General features: G+C 49.2%; 1 protein-coding gene and 1 pseudogene across 1 annotated transcript in view; both read left to right on the forward strand.

Moving 5' to 3' along the window:
• LOC135217275 (deoxyribodipyrimidine photo-lyase-like) overlaps positions 1 to 21,499 on the forward strand; it is a 282,698-nt gene that overhangs the window by 41,725 nt on the left and 219,474 nt on the right.
• LOC135217212 (deoxyribodipyrimidine photo-lyase-like) overlaps positions 4,597 to 21,499 on the forward strand; it is an 88,018-nt pseudogene continuing 71,115 nt past the window's right edge.

Consider the following 21,499-nt stretch of genomic DNA (forward strand, 5'->3'; position numbering starts at 1 on the left):
AGGTTCTGGAGTGGGAGGTGAGACCTTCCGGACTCAAGGTCTGGGTCACCCTCCAACCCTTCCCCCGGGAGCCGAGGAGACCATGTAACTAGGAGAGGATATTCTAACAAACTTCATAATCCAACAGAGTAGGTTATATATACAAGAATACATACATACAATCACTATTATTCCAGAGAAAACAAACTAACTGCAATCTTTCATTATTTATTTCAACCGAAACAGCACAAGAAGATTGACCTTACTAGTAAAAAGACCTTTGGTGTTCAACAAATTTGCACCTTCACAGTAATTCTTCATAACTCGAACAGCCTAAGGTAAGCTCAACCACTTCTGTGTTAGTTTTTGTGCTTTAACAACTTCAAAAATGTGACTACTTTTGCCGAGTCAACCCGCTCGTCTCTGATAGCACCGCCCAAGGGGGCGTGGTTTAGCGCTCGCGCCGCCTCTTGGGGGGGTTTCAGGGGGAGTGTGTAAGCTACCACTGGTGAGTCCGGAAGGTCTCACCTCCCACTCCAGAACCTTCGTTCACAAGTAAACTTACAGTTCTGTGATTCTGGATTTGCTGCATAATCTGGAATCTAAAGTGATCATAGTGCAGTGAAGTGCAGTGATAGTGCCCCTAGTGTTGTGGAGGGGGCGTCAGATCGGCCCTATAACGCCTCTAGGCCTGGACCTCTGCCGTACTCCCAGGATACAGGGAGAGGGCAAGTCGAAAGCCGAAGGAGGGTTACGGGGAACCCCCACCGATCTGGCGTCCCTTCGGCAGTACCTGTTGACGCTTCCCAGGCTGCCAAGGAGCGTGCTCGTGCGCGTCTCCTTAAGGAGTGCTTCTCATCCTCCGAGGCGTCCTCCCCGCACAAGGGGTGGGGTTCTCGGTCGGACTCTCGCCCGTTGAAGAGGAGCTTTAGAGAGCAGGACGCTTTACGTCCTTTCGCTTCTGCTGATCTGCGTTTTTGGAAGATGCGCACTCTGGTGCTTTGCCTTCTTCTTCTCAGCAACACTCTTGTTTGAGACTTGGTCCTAAAGGTCTGTTACCTCTTCCTTTGGTGGTCCCGTCTGCCTTGCCTGCAGAAGAGGGTGAGGTGAGCAGCTCTTCGGAGGAAGCTAACGAAGATCAACCTGCAACATCAGCGTCTTCTGATTACCAGGTCTTGGCCCGCCTTCTCCGTGCCTCGTTTGGGGATATTTTCCAACCCTCTGCTCCTCGCTCTCCGCCTTCTCAGTTATCGTCTTCGAAAACCAGCAAGACCCCAGGTTTAGTTAAGATGAAGACGTCTCTTTCGACCAAGAGAGCTTTTCGGAAGGTCCATGATTGGATAGAGTCAAGGAAAGCTCAAGGGAAGACCTCTTTTGCCCTACCTTCGTCAAGACTTAGTGACAAGGCAGGTATATGGTACGAGACAGGAGAGGACGTCGAACTGAGAGTTCCCTCTTCTGCTCAGGGGGACTTCGCCAGCCTGGTGGATGCACCGAGGAGGTCGCTTCTCTCATCCGCGAAAGTGACATGGACACCTTCGGAACTAGACCACCATCTGAAGGGCCTCTTTCGTACTTTAGAGGTGTTTAATTTCTTGGACTGGTGCTTGGGGGTACTGGATACCCAGTCGCGTAGTCTGGACTCGATTAGCCTGGGGGAGCTGTCCAGCGTCATGGTGTGTATGGACAAGGCTGTCAGGGATGGTTCGGAGGAGCTGGCTTCGCACTTTTGCACAGGGCTCTTGAAAAAGAGAGCGCTGTTCTGTAACTTTACGGCGAAGTCTGTTTCTCCCTCGCGGAGGGCGGAATTGTTGTTTGCCCCTCTTTCGAGCCATCTTTTTCCCCAGGCTATGGTCAAAGATCTTGCCGTCAGCTTGCAAGAGAAGGTGACACAGGACCTGCTTGCTCAATCTTCTCGACGTCCTGCAGTCCCTTCGACGTCTTCGGGAGTACAAGCTTCAAAGAAGCAGAAGCCCTTTCGAGGCGAAGCCTCCTCGAGACTGTCTCCTCGAGGAAGAGGCCTTCCCAGAGGCAGAGCCCCTTCGAAGCTCAGGGGCAAGAAATGAGAACACAGTCCTTCAGTCACCAGTAGGAGCCAGGCTTCGTTTATTCGCAAAAGCCTGGAGAGAGAGAGATGCGGACAGCTGGTCGCTCAACGTCATCGAGCAAGGTTACAAGATCCCTTTCCTGAAGCCGCCCTTGCTGTGCACGACACCCAGGGATCTGTCGCCCTCTTACCATTGGGAGAAGCAGCAGATTCTTTACGATCTGCTCGAGCAGATGCTCGAAAAGAGAGCGGTAGAACAGGTCTTAGACCTAGAATCCCCGGGCTTTTACAACAGGTTGTTCCTGGTGCCGAAGCAGTCGGGAGGTTGGCGACCGGTGTTAGATGTAAGCAGTCTGAACCTCTTTGTGGAGAAACAGAGGTTCAAGATGGAGACGCCTCAGTCAGTTCTTGGGGCCTTTGTCCTGAAAAGGAAGGTATTCCAATTCAGGGCTCTTTGCTTTGGGTTGAGCACGGCCCCGATGGTCTTCACGATTTTAATGAAGAACGTGGCGAGGTGGCTTCATCTGACAAACATCAGGATCTCTCTTTACCTAGACGACTGGCTCATTCGAGCCTCTTCGGAAGCCCTGTGTCTGGAGGACCTGCACACAACTTTAACGTTAGCGAAGTCCCTGGGACTTCTGGTGAATTTCGAAAAGTCACATCTGACCCCAACGCAGTCCATCGTGTATCTGGGGATTCAGATGGATTCAGTGGCTTTTCGAGCTTTTCCGTCCCAGGAACATCAGCAGCAAGGCTTAAGCAAAGTGTCAGCCTTTCTAGGGAAAGAATCATGCTCGGTGAAGGAATGGATGAGTCTGCTGGGGACCATTTCCTCGCTGGAGAAGTTTGTTTCCCTGGGGAGACTGCACCTCAGACCTCTCCAGTTTTTCCTGACATACAACTGGAAAGACAAGGACAATCTAGATATGATCTTGAAGATCTCGGAAGAGGTAAAAGGTCACCTAAGGTGGTGGCTCGATCCTGTGAAGCTGTCGGAGGGATTTTTCCTCAAGCTTCAGAGCCCCGACCTAGTGTTGTTCTCCGACGCATCTACCACGGGGTGGGGAGCAACACTAGGGGGGGAAGAAGTGTCAGGCACCTGGAGAGGGGAACAGGTGTCTTGGCACATAAACCTCAAAGAGCTGGCGGCCATCTATTTGGTGCTCCAGTTCTTCCAAGACAAAGTCTCACATCAAGTAGTCCAGATCAACTCGGACAACACCACAGCTCTGGCCTACATCAAGAAACAGGGAGGAACACACTCTCAGTCCCTGTTCAATCTAGCGAGAGAGATCTTGTTGTGGGCAAAAGCACGGGACGTAACGATCCTTACGAGGTTCGTCGCAGGCGTAGAGAACGTCCGTGCAGATCTCCTCAGGCGGCAAGGTCAACTGCTGCCGACCGAATGGACTCTTCACCAGGAGGTGTGCCAAGAGCTGTGGAGTTTATGGGGACGTCCTCTCGTAGACATCTTTGCGACTTCGAGGACAAAGAGACTTCTGCTGTACTGCTCCCCGGTGCTCGATCCAGGAGCAGTGGCGATAGATGCCCTTCTCTGGGACTGGACAGGGATGGACCTGTACGCCTTCCCCCCGTTCAAGATCCTGGGAGAAGTTATGAGAAAGTTTGCAGCGTCAGAAGGGATGAGAATGACGTTGATTGCCCCGTTCTGGCCTGCGAAAGAATGGTTCACAGAGGTCATGTCCTTCGTAGTAGACTTCCCGAGGACGCTTCCGTCAAGGATAGATCTACTCAGACAGCCCCACTTCGAGAGGTACCACAAAAACCTCCCCGCTCTGAGTCTGACTGCGTTCAGACTATCCAAAAATTGGCCAGAGCGAGAGGCTTTTCAAGACCTGTGGCAAGAGCTATTGCCAATGCAAGGAGAGCTTCCTCTCTTGCAGTGTACCAATCGAAGTGGGCCGCTTTCAGGAGTTGGTGCAGAAAGAAGGGCATTTCCTCTACCATGACCTCTGTGAACCAAATAGCTGACTTCCTACTCTACCTGAGGAAGGACTTGAAGCTGGCAGTCCCGACGATCAAAGGCTACAGAAGTGTGCTATCTGTAGTCTTTAGACATAGAGGCATGGACTTAGCAAACGACAAAGATCTTCACGATCTCTTAAGATCCTTCGAGACCACGAAGGTGCCTCAACCTAAGTTGCCGTCATGGAACTTGGATTTAGTCCTAAAGTTCCTGATGTCCAGTCGTTTTGAACCTCTTCATACTGCGTCACTAAGGGATGTTACCAGAAAGGCTGTTTTCCTAACTGCTCTGGCGACGGCGAAGAGAGTTAGCGAAATTTCAAGCCATCAGCAAGCACGTTGGCTTTAAGGGGCATAATGCCGTTTGTTCATTGAGCCCGACGTTTCTGGCTAAGAACGAGAATCCGTCCAACCCTTGGCCCAAGAGCTTTGAGATTAAGTGTATGGCCGAAATCATTGGACGGGAGCCAGAGAGAGTCCTGTGCCCTGTCAGGGCTCTCAAATTCTATTTGCGGAAAACGAAGGAATGTCGAGGTCCTTCTAGCAACTTGTGGTGTTCAGTCAGAAAACCAGACTTGCCGATGTCTAAGAATGCTCTGGCATTCTTCTTGAGGGACACCATCAAGGAAGCACATTCATCTTGTGAAGACAGTTACATGAAGCTGTTGAAAGTGAATGCTCACGAAGTGAGGGCTATCTCTACCTCGGTAGCCTTCCAAAAGAACATGGCACTCAATGACATTTTGAGTACCACCTTTTGGGCATAGCAACTCGGTGTTCGCTTCACACTACCTGCGGGATGTGAAGACGACATACGAGAACTGCTATTCGCTAGGGCCATACGTCGCCACAGACACTTTGTTGGGGGCAGGAAGTAGCACTCATCCTATCCTGTAGAAAATGGTTAGGTGAGCTTTTAATTTCTTGTATTGATTTATGGTTGTGGTCGACCGCCTGAGGCGGACTTCCCTTCCTTTTGCCTAAGTTATGTGGGAATTAACTTTTGTTAGGCTAGGTCAGGTGGTGGTTTTGCTTCGGTGCCCTCATAGTATGGTCAAGTGGTCTAGTCACATTGTGGTCATGCCCCCATTGACAGATCATCTAGAACTCACCAGCTACATAGGTCACTACCTTGCTGGAGACTAGTAAAGCAGAAGCAGACTTGGGTGACAGTAATCACGAAGTCAGCTATGCTAACAGGTAAGGAACCAAGATGTCAATCATATGCATGTATATGTTTCCTAAAATCCTATTCTGTCTCTCCCTACCTCCAAAGGTGGGATTCAGCTATATATATATCTGACAGGTAAGCTTCATGAACAAAATGATATTGTTATGATACAATAAAGTTTGTTCATACTTACCTGGCAGATATATATAATCAAAGTGCCCACCCACCTCCCCTCAGGAGACAGTGGCACTAGAAAATCTGAATAGAAAATGGGAATGGTTCCTGATACCCGCCTCCCAGCGGCGGGAATGGGTACTAACCACCTGACTCCCACTACGTGTGTCGCAAGTTTTGAAATTCTGTCGGACTTCGGAGAATACAGCCATATATATATATCTGCCAGGTAAGCATGAACAAACTTTATTGTATCATAACAATATCATATTATAAAAATGTCATGTTTCACTCTCAGCCATACGTTCTAAAATATTTACCTTTCAAGTATGGTAGATTTAGCAACTTGGAAGTTCTGTGACAGTAGAGTTTGTTATTAGGGTAATCCTGCTGTCATGGCCTTGGCCTTCCTTTGTATTAATTGGAAATAGGCAAAATTTGACAGTTGGCAAAGGATGTAGAGATGTTTTCCTTCCCTTCATCATCTTCATTATCTTCATTACTCAAGCTGGTCAATCCTCAGGTTGGCTGGTCCAGTCCCCAGGGTACCGGTCCAGTCAAGGGTCTCATACTACTGGTCCGGGACTCTTACATTACCCATGCTCCTTGCACTGTTCCAACTGCTATTCAAGCTGGTCAAGGCTCTTGCACTGTCGGTCTGGGACCCCTTGCTGCTAAATATGCTCTATGCAGGGTTTCACTGCTATCTGAGGTTCCCTGAGACCCATGGGTGCTGGTCTGGCCTAGCTAGCTGGACTATCTGGGGCAGCCAGGGTAACTGTACTACCAGTACAGGATCTTTAGCTTACAGGGGTCATGGGAAGTGAGTCCCATGTGATCCTGTCATCCAGTCTTAGTTAGGGGTGGTTGCTGCCCTACTTCCCTTTTCTGTAGAAGTTCCTCTTCTAGGTAAGTTTGGCACAACCATGGATAGCACTTTCTCATATGCTCCATGGCCCATTGGTTTGTGAACTTAGTTTGACTACCATACATGACTTGGATTGCCTGGTAGAGGCCTTGTCTCTACTAAACAGGGCAAAGGTGCCAGAGACCATTCCCATTTTTTTCTGGAGAACTTCAGCATTGGAGTGAGAATAGTAAGCGTTCTTACTTCCTCCTAAGTTTTATACGAAGAGTATGTAATTGTATTGGTCTTAAAACTGAGTGGGGTAAGTTAGGAGCCATCCCATGGGGGTTTTCAACAGGGCTCCTCTTATAGGAGGGGTGTCTGAGGTTTGTCAGCCACTGGAATGATCCTAAGGATTCTATACTCTAGGATTCAGATACTCGGTGCAGAGTCCTCTGTGCATTTCTCGAGGCCATCAAGCCCAGTTACAAGAAAGGTGGCCTTGGGGAAGTTATGTGACATTTTCAGTAGGTTTTCCTTGCCACTGAGAGAGCTTAGGCTGTAGCTTAGTTGCCTTTGTCATTACTTAATACGTACTGGCATTATGAACCATTGGCTTTCACCTGTATTTGTGCAGGAATTCTCAGTGCAGTGAATTTCTACTTGCACCCAACTCATCTGGATCATTGCCAAACTGGTATCACCAGTAAAGTTAAGTGTCTCTTTCCCTCTCAGTGTCACAGGCGAAGCTAATGGATGAACCGAAGGAGGAGGATATATTTGAAACGCTTTTGTCTGGGTGTATTCTTTGTCGACAATCCAGACAATCTGGACACTTCCTGTGAGCCATTGTTGTGTGTAAGGGGGTTGCTAGATCAGTGGCATCTTGATCCCTGAGCAAAATTTGGTACTACTGAGACAGTGCTGGTATTGACGATTGGTCTGGCTGTGAGGTCCTAATTTAATCCTTTCTGAATGAAGTAGAGGCTGCTTCAAGATTGGTGCAGTTGACTAACGGCACCTGTCTGCCAGGCAGTCTCATAGGCTCTCAATCCTAGGGGAAACTACTGTTCATGAGGGTGCCAGTTGAGTCCCAGTTATCTCTTACCTTTTTCTGTTCTATACTAAAGTTTAGCACTAGAAGTCCATAGGGAGCAATTTCTCTCTTCTTTCAAGGGGCTGAGAGGATGGTTATTTTTCAAATACACACATTTTAATTTTCTTGGAAATGCCTCAGCTTTACCCTCTGGGATGAAGGTCTTTTGTTGGGACTTTGAATCACCTTCCCCAAGGTCTAACGAAGAGTATACATTAGTGCCAACTTATACACCTGGAGAAGTTGTTGGTGTTAGTCGTGTGGAACCAGAATAACTGGCACTTTCACATTAATATCCTGGAATTGAAGGCAGCCTTCCTGACACTTCAGAAGTTTCAGGATCGTTTGATGGGGCACTTTGGCGTCACCACAATAATGGCATATGTTAAAAAGTAGGAGGTCCTGGTTTCCTTTTCCTTTACATTGCACTAGTTGACTTGGTAGAGCTATCAGCCCAGTACACTCTGGCTACTCAGAGTGGAGTAGTAGACAAACTCAGTCGACAGTCAGGTAATTGGGACAGAATGGTCTCTACACCCCAGTATGTATTGCAGAAAGGCTTTTTGAGGTTTTGGAAGTTTCCAGCATAGAGCTGTTTGCCACCTGACACAACAGAAAGCTTCCTTTGTTCTTTCCTATAGTGCTGGACCCATGGTCTGCGATGGAGGATGTCTTTTAGCACCCGTGGGACAAATCAATAGCTTACGCCTTTCTGCTATTTTGCTTGGTTTGGCGGGTGGTCAACAGATGTTGATCACTCTGTATCTCAGACTGACTCTAGCTCCCAAGTGGCACCTACCAGATGGTATCTATACCTACCAGCTCTTTTATCTGAGGTCCTGAAGGAAATTCCTCCATTGCACAACCTTCTGAGTCTGCCACACATGGAGAAATGCTGGCACTTCATGCCCGGAGACTATCTTGTGTCTCCCACAAGCGAGAAGCTTTTCTTGTCACACAGTCAAGATGTCTGGTTACCTGTGTAAATCCTCAGCTGCTGTACATCAGATGTTATTCAAAGTGCTGACTTTGGTTGACAGAATTTTATGCATGTAACATTGAAAGTTTGCACTGTAATTCAAAATATTTCTTCAGTTTTATTGATTGATTAATTTATTATCTTAACAATAACATGCATATTACTTTATTTGTTGTTATGTTTTATACTTTGATTTAACAAAAAACAATAATTATTTATTACTTTGTAAGTACAGTTCAATGCAAAGGATAGTCACAGAAAATATGGACTTCCAGAAATTTTGGGGGCAGTTGTTTGACCCCCCCCCCCCTCTGTACAGGCCTGCTAGAAGTCTAGTAGCTATAACATCCCATATGTTCAGCATATTAGAAGTGCAGCATTCCTTCTTCTGATCCTATGGACCAGAAAGATAACATCCTAGGTTGGTTGATTATACAAGTTTGTTCAGACAGTACCAAAATTCCTCCAACCAATGGATAAGTCTCCCATATGTATGTATGTAACAAGTACCATAATTCCTCCAACCAATGGATAAGTCTCCCATATGTATGTATGTAACAAGTACCATAATTCCTCCAACCAATGGATAAGTCTCCTATATGTATGTAACACTACATGTAAGAAATGAAAGTTTGTAGTATTTGTTTAGGAACAAGTAGCAAATTTTAGAAGCAATTTGTATTATTCCTAACATACAAACCTGAAGTTTTTTTCACCAAAATGTCCCACCTCAGCCACCCCTCACTCTGGCACCCGGGCCAGAAGGCAAAGCAGAGTGCAAACCAACCGATGGGTAGGGCTTCCCCAAACCTGACACTCGTTAACTACCTTGCATTTGCCAGCTAAATTCTATTTGAAAAACTTCAGTTGTTCCGATACGTAATACAAACCATCGGTCCTTTAACAATAGGAAGTAGCTAGCGGCAGCTGGAACGGTCGTAAGCTTCGAACAAGGGGAGAACGGTAGTTAATTGCTTGTCCGACAGTCGCGCGCCGTGCGACTGGGAGGTAAACAAATCACTTTTGCTTTCGGCCGCGGGTGTGAAGGACGTGTTCGTCATCGCTCTCTGCCCGCTTCATCGTCGTATGCTTTGTTTATATTGAGTTTTCTACTAATGGTTTGTTTGACTTGAAAATGAAACTGTAAGTACACTGTTTTCATTTTCATTACTTAATTATGAACCAACATGGAGCTATCGCCGTAGATGCGGCGATTTCCTCTCTTTTCATGAATTGAACCCTTGAATAATGTCTCGGTGCCGAGGGCGGGCGCGCTCGAGCCGAGTCATGTATTTTGGGCGAAAGTGGAAAAATGTAAGTACTTTTTTCATTATATTTTTGCCCTGTGCGTTCGTTACCGAGAGCGTGATTGCGCTCGGCACGAGCCTTTTATTTTGTATGATAAATGCAATGAAAGTGGATTCGCAATTGCAGTATTCTTTTCATTTTCATTTATTTATTTGCATAAATTTAATTTGGAATTGATCCTTACGATTATTTTCTGTGAAAGTGAAATCGCAAGTGCAGTATTCTGTTTCATTTTCATATATATTTTATGATAGCATCATATTATTTGGATCAAGTTTCCGTTCTTACCCGGGAATTGATCTTTTCCCCTTTTAAGTTCTATGAAGTGAATCGCAAGGGCAGTATTCTGTTTCATTTTCATATTACTTTTCACAGCTGTGCGGGGGTAGGGGAAGCGAAGGTCTGCCAGGAAGTCGTCGGAAAGCTCTCCCGCGACTCCCTTGGTATCCGATTCTTCATCTTCCTTCCTGCCCCCCGCTCAGCTTCCTCATTGTATTTTGTATTTGGGGTCTTCCTTGCGTTCGGGGTGGGGCATGTCTTCCCCCCGTGCGTGAGGGAACCCCTCTTACTAATCTATCTATGCTACCGCAGGTGCTACATCCGTGGGAGACGACCTTGGACAGGTATGGACCACCGCGGCGGCAGGGCGTGCCTAGCATCCACGGGCTGCTGCAGCGTCTAGCGAGGTCTGGGGCGGTCTCCACTACTACCACGGCCGCTTATGCTGCTCCCCCCCGCCTGGTCTACACTCCCCATGCTGTGTCTCCCGGTGGACGCCGCCGGGTACCCCCTGCCGCTACTAGGGCCGCCGCCGTACCGAGGGGGGGTTGCCGCTGCCGCCTGTTTTCTTCGTGTTGCCTGCCCCAGACTTCCGCTGTTCCAGCAGCTCGCCCCTGGACCGGCCGCCAGTACCCAGGTTCCGCTGGCTGCCGATGATTCTACGAGGCGATCGCTGGGCCTGCCGTACCTGCCGCTGATGTGATTCCCGCTGCTGCTGTGATTCCCGCTGTTGGCTTGGCTGTCCCTTCTGGGTCTACCGCTGCCGCTGTTCCTGCCGCTCCTGAGCTGGTTGCTGTTCCTGTCGCTCCTGGTTCCTGAGCCTGTCCATGCTGGTCCTGCCCACGTGTGTCTTCCCCAGTCCCAGGTCCTTCCGGACAGGTGCAGTCGGGCCGTGTTGCTTCGGCAATAGCCCCGGCTCCGGCCTGGATGGAGGACCTGACGACTGTCCTGCATGAGCTGACGAGGAAGAGGAAGAAGAGGAAGCTGTCATCTTCGTCTTCATCGTCTGCTGCTGCCGCTCTTCCCTTCGACTTCTAAGGCCCATAAGCCGAAGAAGAAGAAGGCTGCCTTTCCCCTCCCCCCTAAGAAAGTCTCCTTCGGGAACTTCTAAGGGCCCGTCCCACCCCGGTGGGACGGGGGGTCCTTCTGCTGGTCCTCCTGCTCCTTCGGGAGCGGGGCCCGTCTCCCCTTCCGTAAGGAAGAGATAGACGGGGACCAGAGGAGTATCGGTTAGCTCTGGTACTTCCTCGCCTGGTGCTAGCGGCGATGCCGCTACGCCAGGTTCCGGCTCAGTCTCTCGTTCGCGAGAGATCCCGAGTGTACGTTCTCCCTCGGGAGACCGTGCAGCCAAGTTTCGGCGCCAGAGTTCGCTCGGCGCCAAGACGCGGCACGGAGCAGAAGGCTGGTGAGAGCCGCTCAGGTGACTCTCGCCAGGCCAGCGGCCGCTCTTGCAGCGACCAGCTGGTAACCCGGGTTTTCCCCCCTAAGAAGGCTCCTTCGGGACCTTCTAAGGGCCCGTCTCGCTCCGGCGATTCGGGGAGCTCTTCTGCTGGTCCTCCTGCTCCCTCAGGAACAGGGCCCGTCTCTTCTTCTACCAAGGAGAAGAAGACGGGGACCAGAGGAGTACCAGCTTCGGCTGGCACATCCTCGCCTGGTTCTAGCGGTTCTGCCGCTAAACCGGGATCCGCCTCGGCTTCTCGTTAGCGAGAAGTACCGAGTGGACGGTCTCCCGCAGGAGACCGTCCAGCCAAAGTCTTGACGCCCGAGCTCGCTCGCCGTCAAGACCGAAGCGCGGAGCAGGCCAGTGGACGCTCTCGCAGCGACCAGCTGGCTGCTCGGGTTGACGTGACGGTCGCTGACCAGCCACGGGTTGAGGCGAGGAAGGGGTCCCCGCGGCCGTCGGTACCAGCCACGGCTGGTACCAGCGGCTCGACGCGCCGAGAGGACGCTCGCCGGTCTCACCGCAACAGCGAGCCTAGCAGGTCACCTGACCGCCGCTCCCATCGGGACCAGGCGGAGACAGTAACCAGCAACAGCTCGCCTGACGCTAGAGATCAGCGTCGACGTTCTCAGCCGAGCCTCTCGCCCCAGGCGAGCGGCAAGGCTAGGCCTGCTGCTCGATTGCCACCGCGGGTTGACGATCAGCAGCAGCCCTCCAAGCACGCTGGTCCTGCCAGCGAGCTAGGGGGGAGCGTCAGGTCTGCCTCTCCTGTACCTTCAACCTCCTCGGGCTACACCGGGAGGAGCGAGGTACCTAGGAGTGATCGCGAGAGGTGCGCCGCTCGCGATCCCGCTATGACGCCGTATGGACCAGGCACGGTTCTAGGACGACCAGGACATACGCGCAAGTAGCTGGTGGAGGCGACCCGTCAGGGGTCTGCCGCTGTTCCTCCTTCTGAAGGAGGAGTATCTCAAGGGATCTGTTCTTGCTGGAGGGACTGGACGGTCCCCTACCTACTCCGCAAGACGCGGTTTAACTCCCGAGATACAGAGGAATTTTGCAGAAGTCATTAAGCTGATTCGTCAGCATAATGACCTTGCGGAAGGATTGCCGCTCCCACCAGCAGAGCCCACGTCTCTGCTCGAGTCGTTTTGGGGCCCGAGAGGGAACCCAAAACCGACGGTGGTCCTGCCCCGATGGAGGCTGCCGATTCTGTCTCGAACCAGAGTCTCTCGTCTCCGGACAAGAAGGCTCTCTCAGTTCTGGCCGGTCGATCAAGCTACTTCCACCTCCTCTACTGCGACAGCGGCGTTTCTATGTGTCTTCGGACACCGTATTTAAATACTCCTTCGGTCCTCCTGAGAAGTTTCGACCTCGACGAGGACTGGAATGAGTCGGAGGACGGTATCGGCTCTCTCCTGTCAGGTGTCGATCAGCCCCACCCAGACGACGTTCACAGTGGCGGCAGACCCTTACCTACAGTGAGAGTTCGTAACCCTCCGCGGGAAAACGTTTTCTCCTGACGATACGTTTTCCCAGACTCTGAGAGGCCATCGCTGCAAGGCGATGGCTGCTCCTACTCTTCTCCAACTGCTAGTTCCACTGGGAAGGCGAGCGAGTATACAATTCCTCCCCCATTCCCTCTCTCCTTACGGCTACGAGGGAAAGGGGAGGGATCCTACAGAGATTTCTCTGTAGGATCCCACGTTGGGGACTGCTCTACCGGGGGGACCTTCGGGTCCTACCTGACGTAAGCCCCGGTCGTTGAGGAGGGATCCTGCCCCATTCTCGATTTCTACGGGAATCGAGAGGACCACCAGCCGATATCGTTTGACGAATTCGGTGGGGGTTTCGCAGACTGCTTAGAATTCTACGGAATTTCTAGCGCATTCAGAGTGTTCGAGTTTTTTACGATCTCCAAACACTTAGGCGAGACCACGGTCCAAAGTGAGCGAGACGAGAATCCCCGATATGTTACACGATAATCGGGAACCTCGCCTATGCTCGAATTTCATACAATGAACTTACCTGTCAGATATATACTTAGCTAAGACTCCGTCGTCCCCGACAGAAATTCAAATTTCGCGCCACTCGCTACCGGTAGGTCAGGTGATCTACCTGCCTGCCCTGGGCGGCAGGACTAGGAACCATTCCCGTTTTCTATCATATTTTCTCTGTCGCCGGTGGTATCAACATTGTTGTTACTACCTCCTGACTGGAATTCGCTTTTCAAGACTTTATTGATCATCTTTATTGGATTTCTTGGTGACGTACTGGATCGTTGTTTTGGCATTCGCTACTGTGGACTGGATTTGGACTTGCTTTTGATTTTTCTAATAGAATGTCTGATTCAATTGTTAGTGTGAGAGTGTGTGTGAATGTAGGCTGCAAGGTGAGGATACCGAAGGCTTCGGTTGATCCTCACACTGTATGTCGTAAATGTAGGGGGTTTGACTGTTCTTTGGCTAACACCTGTATTGAGTGTGAAAAGTTGGATGCTAATGAATGGAAGACTCTAACTTCTTACTTGAAGAAGTTAGAGAGGGATAGAATTAGACGGGCTGCACAAAAGAGTGTGAGTACAAGGCCTATTGAGCCTTTTTCTGAGTCTAACTCTCCTTTTATTAATGAATATGTTCATCCCTATGTATCTGAATCCTCACAGGCTTTGCATTCGGATTCGGCTTCTGAAATCGCCAATCTGAAGGCTACTCTTCGTAAAATGAAGACAAAGATGGCGGCCATGCAAGGTTAAGGCTAGTGATTGTGAATTACTAAGTGAAGTGAGTGTTCCCAGTGTTGTGGAGGGGGCGTCTGACGTCCCTGCGATGCTCCCAGGCCTAGACCTCTTTCCAAACTCACATACCCAGAGGAGTAGGAAAGTCGAAAGTCGTTACGGAGGTTGGTTGGGGGTAATCCCCCAACGGTCAGGCGTCCCTTCAGCAGGTTCTGTTTCGTTACAGTCTGTCAGGACCGCTCTAATAGAAGCGTCCTACGAGATTGTTTCTCGTCGTCCGGTTCTCCTTCACCTAAACAGGGTGGAAGGACTCGGATCTTTCTAGCCACTGAAAAGGCATTGGAAAGAGCGCGCGTTCGACTCGAGCCCGGAACGCTTCTAGGAGGAAGCTCCTTCTTCTATCAAGAAGGCTAAGCTGGTTTCGACGCCTCCTAGAACAGTATTTGAGGATCGCACTCCTTCGAGTTCTCCTGCTTCTTCTATTGAAGAGGACGCTGGTGTGGCTTCCAAGAGGATATTGCTTGCAGTTCAGGAGCAGATAGCCTCTTTGGTTGGAGTTCTTTCAAGGGATCCCCCTCGCAAGAAGGACGCTAGACTTCCTATTAAGAAGTCTCGTCTTCTTTCACCAGCCAGACGTGAAGCGTCCTCCAAGACATGGGACGTCATCCAGGCGCGAAGAGTCGTACAAACGTCAGGATCTATCCAGAGCGAGTTGCTCTAGATCAGGATATTGCTCAGGCGTGAGGCGCCAGCCAGGCGCGAGGCGCCAGTTAGGCGCGAGGCGCCAGTTAGGCGCGAGGATTCAGCCAAGCACGAGGATTCAGCCAAGCGCGAGGCGCCAGCCAGGCGCGAGGAGTCAACTTTGCGTGAGGCGCCAGACAAGCGCGAGACGTCAGCCAGGCGCGAGATGCCAGCCAGGCAACACGCTCCAGCCAAGCGTGAAGCGCCAGCCAAGCGCGAGGCGCAAGACAAGCGCGAGGCGCCAGACAAGCGCGAGGCGCCAGACAAGCGCGAGGCGCCAGCCAAGCGCGAGGAGCTTTTCAGGCGTGAGAAGTCAAGCAGACGCGAGACTTCTTTTAGACTTGACAGAGAGTCGGTTCACTCTATGAGTCCCTCTCCTAGTAGGAGTTTGTCACCAGTAGAGAGAGAACGGGATGAAGATCCTCTCGTTTTTCAGGCCGATTCTCCACAAGGTGTAGAAGGAGATTCGGAAGAAGAGGGTGACGGTAGAGAAGGAGTCTCGAACTATAAAGTTCTGACTGACCTTCTTTTGCAGGAATACGGAGATTCTTTAACTCCTGCGGCTCCTCCTTCGCCTCGATCACTGTTTTCGAGTGCGGTTCTGCCTAAGTCTTCGTCGGTCTTAAAGATGAGACCTACAATCTCTATGAAGAGAGCGCTTCAGTCCTTAGACAAATGGATGTTGTCTAAGAAGGATCTGGGCAGAACCACCTTCTGTATGCCTCCAGCCATACTTTCTGGCAAGAGAGGTTTCTGGTACCGAACTGGGGAGAACATGGGCCTTTCTCTCCCAGCGGCAGCCGAAGCGGACTTTTCAACCTTGGTTGACTCGTCAAGGAACACGCTTTGAATGGAGCTCGCGTGTCTTGGCGATTTCGGAGACGGATCATCTCCTCAAGGGACTCTTCCATATTTTGGAAGTGTTTAATTCCTAGACTGGTCCCTTGTTGGGGTGATGTCTAAGAAAGCTCATGACTCATATGGTCTAGACCCCGAAGTCATTCATGAGTATTCTTGCTTGTATTGACAAGGCGGTACAAGACGGATCGGGAGAAATCTCCTCTCTTTTCGGAGCAGTACTCCTTAAGAAGAGGAGTATTTTTAGTTCCTTCCTAACCAAGGCGGTTTCTCCTTCACAGAGAGCAGCCCTGGTTTTCGCTCCCATGTCTGACTTCCTGTTTCCTTCTCAGTTAGTGAAGGACATTTCTCGATCACTGACTGAGAAGGCGACTCAGGATCTTCTCCTGCAAACTGCAAGGAAGAAGAGACCACTTGTTTCAGTTGACAAGAAAGGACCGACTTCTACGGTTCAGCCCTTTCGAGGAGGCCCTCTCTCCAGAGCTACCTCTAAGAGAAGAGGTCTTGAGAGGAGAGGTAAGGCTTCTTCCCGTCCCTTTAAGAAAGGGAAGTGAGATAGACAACCTCCAAACACCAGTGGGGGCCAGGCTTCTCGAATTTGCAGACGCCTGGTCACTCATAAACTCGGACGCCTCTTCCATGTCCATAATCAGGAAGGGATATCTTATCCCCTTCCAAGACAGTCCTCCCCTAACGACCATTCCGCGGGAACTGTCAGCCAGATACAAGGGACCGTGTACGAGGGATTACTCTTCGTCTGATGGTGAATCAAATGTGGGACAAAAGAGCTATAGAATTGGTTCTAGAGCAAAACTCTCCGGGGTTTTACAATCGGCTTTTCCTGGTTGCGAAAGCCTCGGGGGGCTAGAGACCAGTTCTAGATGTCAGCGCTCTGAACAAGTTCGTTCTAAAGGAGAAGTTCTCTATGGAGACTTCGGCCTCAGTCCTGGCGGCTTTACGTCAAGGAGATTGGATGGTGTCGCTGGATCTCCAGGACGCGTATTTTCATGTCCGATTCACCCTTCGTCGAAGAAGTACCTCCGTTTCATGACGGGGGGAAGGATCTTTCAGTTCAGGGCCTTGTGTTTCGGCCTGTCCACAGCTCCTCAGGTCTTCACAAACCTGATGAAGAATGTGGCGAGTTTTCTTCACCTCAAAGGTGTTCAACATCTCTCTATATCTGGACGATTGGCTCATCAGGGCCAGAACAGAGAGACAGTGTTTGGAGGACCTTTCTTTGACCCTAGACCTGATAAAGGCGTTGGGACTACTCGTGAACCTCGAGAAGTCACAGCTGATTTCCAGACAGAACTTGGTCTATCTGGGGATTCAGATGGATTCTCGGGGTTTTCGAGTATTTCCTTCGCAAGAGAGAATCGTGAGAGGCCTGGAAAAAGTCTCTCTCTTCTTAGGGAAAGAACGGACTTCGGCGAGGGAATGGTTAAGCCTGCTAGGCACCCTTTCCTCGCTCGAACAGTTCTTTCCTCTAGGAAGACTACATCTTCGCCCTCTTCAGTTTTTCCTAAGGAGATCTTGGAACTGGAAGACGGGACTTCTCTCCGACAGTTTTCTCCTTCCAATGGAGATGAAAACCACACCTGCAATGGTGGTTGTCCCCTCTAAAAGAGAACAAGGGAATTTCTCTGGAAGTTCCGAACCCAAGCCGAGTGTTGTATTCCGACGCATCGGAGAAGGGTTGGGGAGAGCAACACTAGGACCGAGAGAAGTGTCAGGCACCTGGAAGGCAGCACAGGTGTCCTGGCACATAAATTGCAAAGAACTTCTAGCAGTTCACTTGGCGCTAAAGTTCTTCGAACCCTTTGTGACGAACAGTGTGGTCCAAGTGAATGTGGACAACACTACAGCCCTGTCCTACATTCGGAAGCAAGGAGGAACGCACTCCGTGTCGCTTTACGAGATAGCAAGAGATCTGCTAATTTGGGCCTCACAAAGAAACATCTCCCTCCTGACAAGATTTGTTCAGGGGACGAGAAACGTCAGGGCGGACAGACTGAGCAGGAGAAGCCAGGTCCTTCACACAGAATGGACTCTTCATTCAGAGGTGTGTCAGAGTCTTTGGGATCTTTGGGGCACTCCTCACGTAGATCTGTTCGCCACATTCCTTTCCAAAAGGCTGGAAGTCTTTTGTTCAGTGGTGGAAGACCCAAGAGCTCTCGTGGTCGACGCCTTCCTGCTAGACTGGTCTCATGTGGACGTGTACGCTTTCCCCCCTTTCAAAATCCTGGGACAAGTGTTGAGAAAGTTCGTAGCGTCCAACGGGACAAGGATGACCCTGATAGCCCCGTTTTGGCCAGCACAAGATTGGTTTGCAGAGGTGCTGGAGTGGACAGTAGACTTCCCAAGATCCCTTCCAAAAAGGATGGATCTGCTCAGACAGCCACACTTCGAGAGGTTTCATCAAAACCTCCCCGCTCTCGCGCTGACTGCCTTTCGACTATCGAAAGACTTGTCAGAGCGAGGGGTTTTTCTCGCGAAGCTGCAAGCGCTATCGCTAGAGCCCGCAGAGCTTCCACTAGACGAGTCTATCAGTCGAAGTGGGAGGTATTCAGAAGGTGGTGTAAGTCTAAGAAGTTGTCCTCCTCCAGTACCTCTATAACCGAAATCGCTGATTTCCTTTTGTTCTTGAGAGAGGTCTCTCATTTGTCTGTATCGACGATCAAAGGATACAGGAGCATGGCTTTCGGCAAGTATTCTTTTTGTTTAGAAACAGAGGCCCTAGACATGCGAGGAATTAAAGCATCTGCACGACTTGATTAGATCGTTTGAAACGACAAAATCGAAGGAACTAACTCCTCCCAGCTGGAACCTGGATGTAGTTCTCAAGTTCCTTTCGTCTGACAGATTTGAGCCTCCCCATGTAGCTTCGTTCAGGGATATAACAAGAAAATGCTTGTTTCTCCTATCTTTGGCGACAGCCAAAAGAGTTGGCGAACTTCATGCCCTAGAAGATGAAGTCGGCTTTAGCAAAGACTCGGCCTTCTGCTCGTTTAGAACTCTTTTTCTAGCGAAGAATGAAAATCCATCGAATCCCTGGCCCAAGAGATTCGAGATCAAAGGCTTATCGAGTCTAGTAGGGAGAGAAACAGAGAGGTCTCTTTGTTCGGTAAGAGCCTTGAAGTTCTTCTTACAAAGAAAGAAACAAATGGGAGGCTCTAGACAAAGTCTTTGGTGTTCGATTAAGGACCCCACAAGAATCATGTCTAAGAACGCATTAGCTTTCTTCATTAGGAGCGTCATTACGGATGCTCACAAGTTCTGTCCTGACGACTCTTTTCCGCTTTTAAGAGTAAAAGCCCATGAAGTTAGAGCAGTGGCGACGTCTCTCTCTTTTCAGAAGAATATGTCGTTAAAGAAAATCATTGATACGACATATTGGAGGTGCAATTCAGTTTTTGCATCTCACTATCTTAAAGACGTTCGCGTGACCTACGAGAAATGTTTTTCTCTGGGACCTTTTGTATCGGCGGATACAATACTGGATACGGGAGCAAACACCAATCCTTAAATTTGTACATACCTTCTACTAGATATGTTCTAGATTTCTGCTGACAAAGAGGGGCTTTCCCCGGTGCTGCACTGGCGGCCAGTCACTGTTGTTCAGTAAGGAACTCTTGTGATATCTTTTAGGGGAGTATTTTTTTTAAATTTTTTTTTTTTTTGAGAATTTGTATGCAATGCGTTTTTCGTTCGAGTTATGGTTTGTTTGTCATGAGTTCGGGGAATAACTCAGAACAATTCTATATACTAACTTGGTGGTTAGGATCAGGTGGTCGGGATTGGTTATGCTCCTTCACAAGGTGTGTTGTCATAGAAGTGGTCCAGTACCCATTGACAAAGTCCTTTTAGGCTCTGCCGAGTAAGCGGTTCATATACCCATCGGCAGACCCACAAGAACTCTAGCCATAGATCTAATATCTCGCTAAAGTCTTGAGGTGATGCAGACTACGGGCTACAGCCACGAAGTCTACCACCTATCAGGTAGGAACCAAGGTTTTTTCTTTTATACCTACAACATATGTTGTTTACCTGTCTATTCCATATTAGCTGTCTCTGACCCTCCACCAAAGGGTGCCAATCAGCTAAGTATATATCTGACAGGTAAGTTCATTGTATGAAAATGATATTGTTATAATACAATAAAGTTTCATACATACTTACCTGGCAGATATATACAATTAATGGCCCACCCAGCCTCCCCGCAGGAGACAGGTGGAAGAGAGAAATATGATAGAAAAACGGGAATGGTTCCATAGTCCTGCCGCCCAGGGGCAGGCAGGTAGATCACCTGACCTACCGTAGCGAGTGGCGCGAAATTTGAATTTCTGTCGGGGACGACGGAGTCTTAGCTAAGTATATATCTGCCAGGTAAGTATGTATGAAACTTTATTGTATTATAACAATATCATTTCCTGGAATTTCTAGCATTGGGAAGAAGACTGCTGCTGAAGAAGACTATCTCACAGTAGGCGACCAACCTGAAATAGAGAAGAACGGACGGGAATATCCAGTTTGGCTTGAACTATCGTCTTAGTATTCTGTTCACCATTGAAGCTTTCCTTCGAGGAAGACTTCTCCTTCACTCTCTTTGATAGAGATCGAAGGTGGTCTATCTCCAATCCTTATTTTGTTTTCTTGAAGGAAAGAATTTAGGATGGAGATCGTTGTTCAGAATCCTACAAATAAACTACGTATATTAACCTCGCGACATGATTCTACTAAGCAGTTGAATTGTCCGAGGGGTAGGCGCATATCCTAGTTAATCTACGGATTGCGACTTAGACGAGAAGTATTCTAATTGAACTGCAACTCGGGGTTGCCTGCAACCTCCCAGGAGTTTTCAGTTTCAATTTTATATACTTATGGTTTTGTCACGACAACACCATTTCAACTTTTATATTTACCGAAATTCGTTTCGCCTAAATATAATTGCTCGAGCATATCTTTTATGCTCGGTGGTTCTAGCCGAATGCATTCCTTCGTGGAATAATGGATTACCTGGCAACTCAGGATGACGAGTCAGCGAGAGCTCAGGCTCAGCTACTGCGTATTGAACTGCCTGATAGCAGCTCAGTATCAGCTGGGCCTCCGAGATGCACGGTCAGTTATGTCTCTCTCTCCCCTGCTTTGATTGACTACCGAACCGTATCTCTGCCCAACAATCATGGACTTAGGTCTCTGATTAACGGGGATTCTCGCAATAATGAAGGACCATCTACTGCTGTGACGATAGATTCCATCGCCTTCAACATTGTGAGAATTTTCAACAGAGATATCTCTTAGACTCTTTCATCTTTCTGTTTACCGCACGGTAACAGAAGTCTGTACAAGTCTCCCGCTGCGTCGCACTGTGATAATGCGAATGATTTTGCAGACATCTGAGTTTGTCTTCAAAATATCTCATATTCGTAGGTGTACAATTGTTCATTGTTCAACCCGAATAACAGATGTGTCAAAAGACACGGCCTACTCTCCGACCTGACAGCTCTACTTCCAAATGTTCAGCCCATGAGAAGCAGTTCTTCAGGCGGCTTTCCCCTGTGTTTTCATTACTGAAGAACGCCCTGCTTTCATTGCAACCTACGACTTCTCACCGGACAGCAATGAAATAGCGGTTAGCGTTTTCAGTCATTTGTAAACACAGGTTCAGAATCTTGAGAATCCTTCTCTCGATTCGTCTGTGAAGACGTAGGTTGCATTCAATATCTACCTTCGTCTTCAACGGTACATAGTGTTGTGTCTCCTTAGCTGAGATTCAACAACTATGAGATGTTTTGCCTTCAGGGACCTCGGTCTCTAGAAGGCAATTGACTTTCGCCTGTTGGGCACATGCCT

This window comes from Macrobrachium nipponense, chromosome 7 (genome assembly GCF_015104395.2).
Source record: "Macrobrachium nipponense isolate FS-2020 chromosome 7, ASM1510439v2, whole genome shotgun sequence".
Classification (NCBI taxonomy): Eukaryota; Metazoa; Arthropoda; class Malacostraca; order Decapoda; family Palaemonidae; genus Macrobrachium; species Macrobrachium nipponense.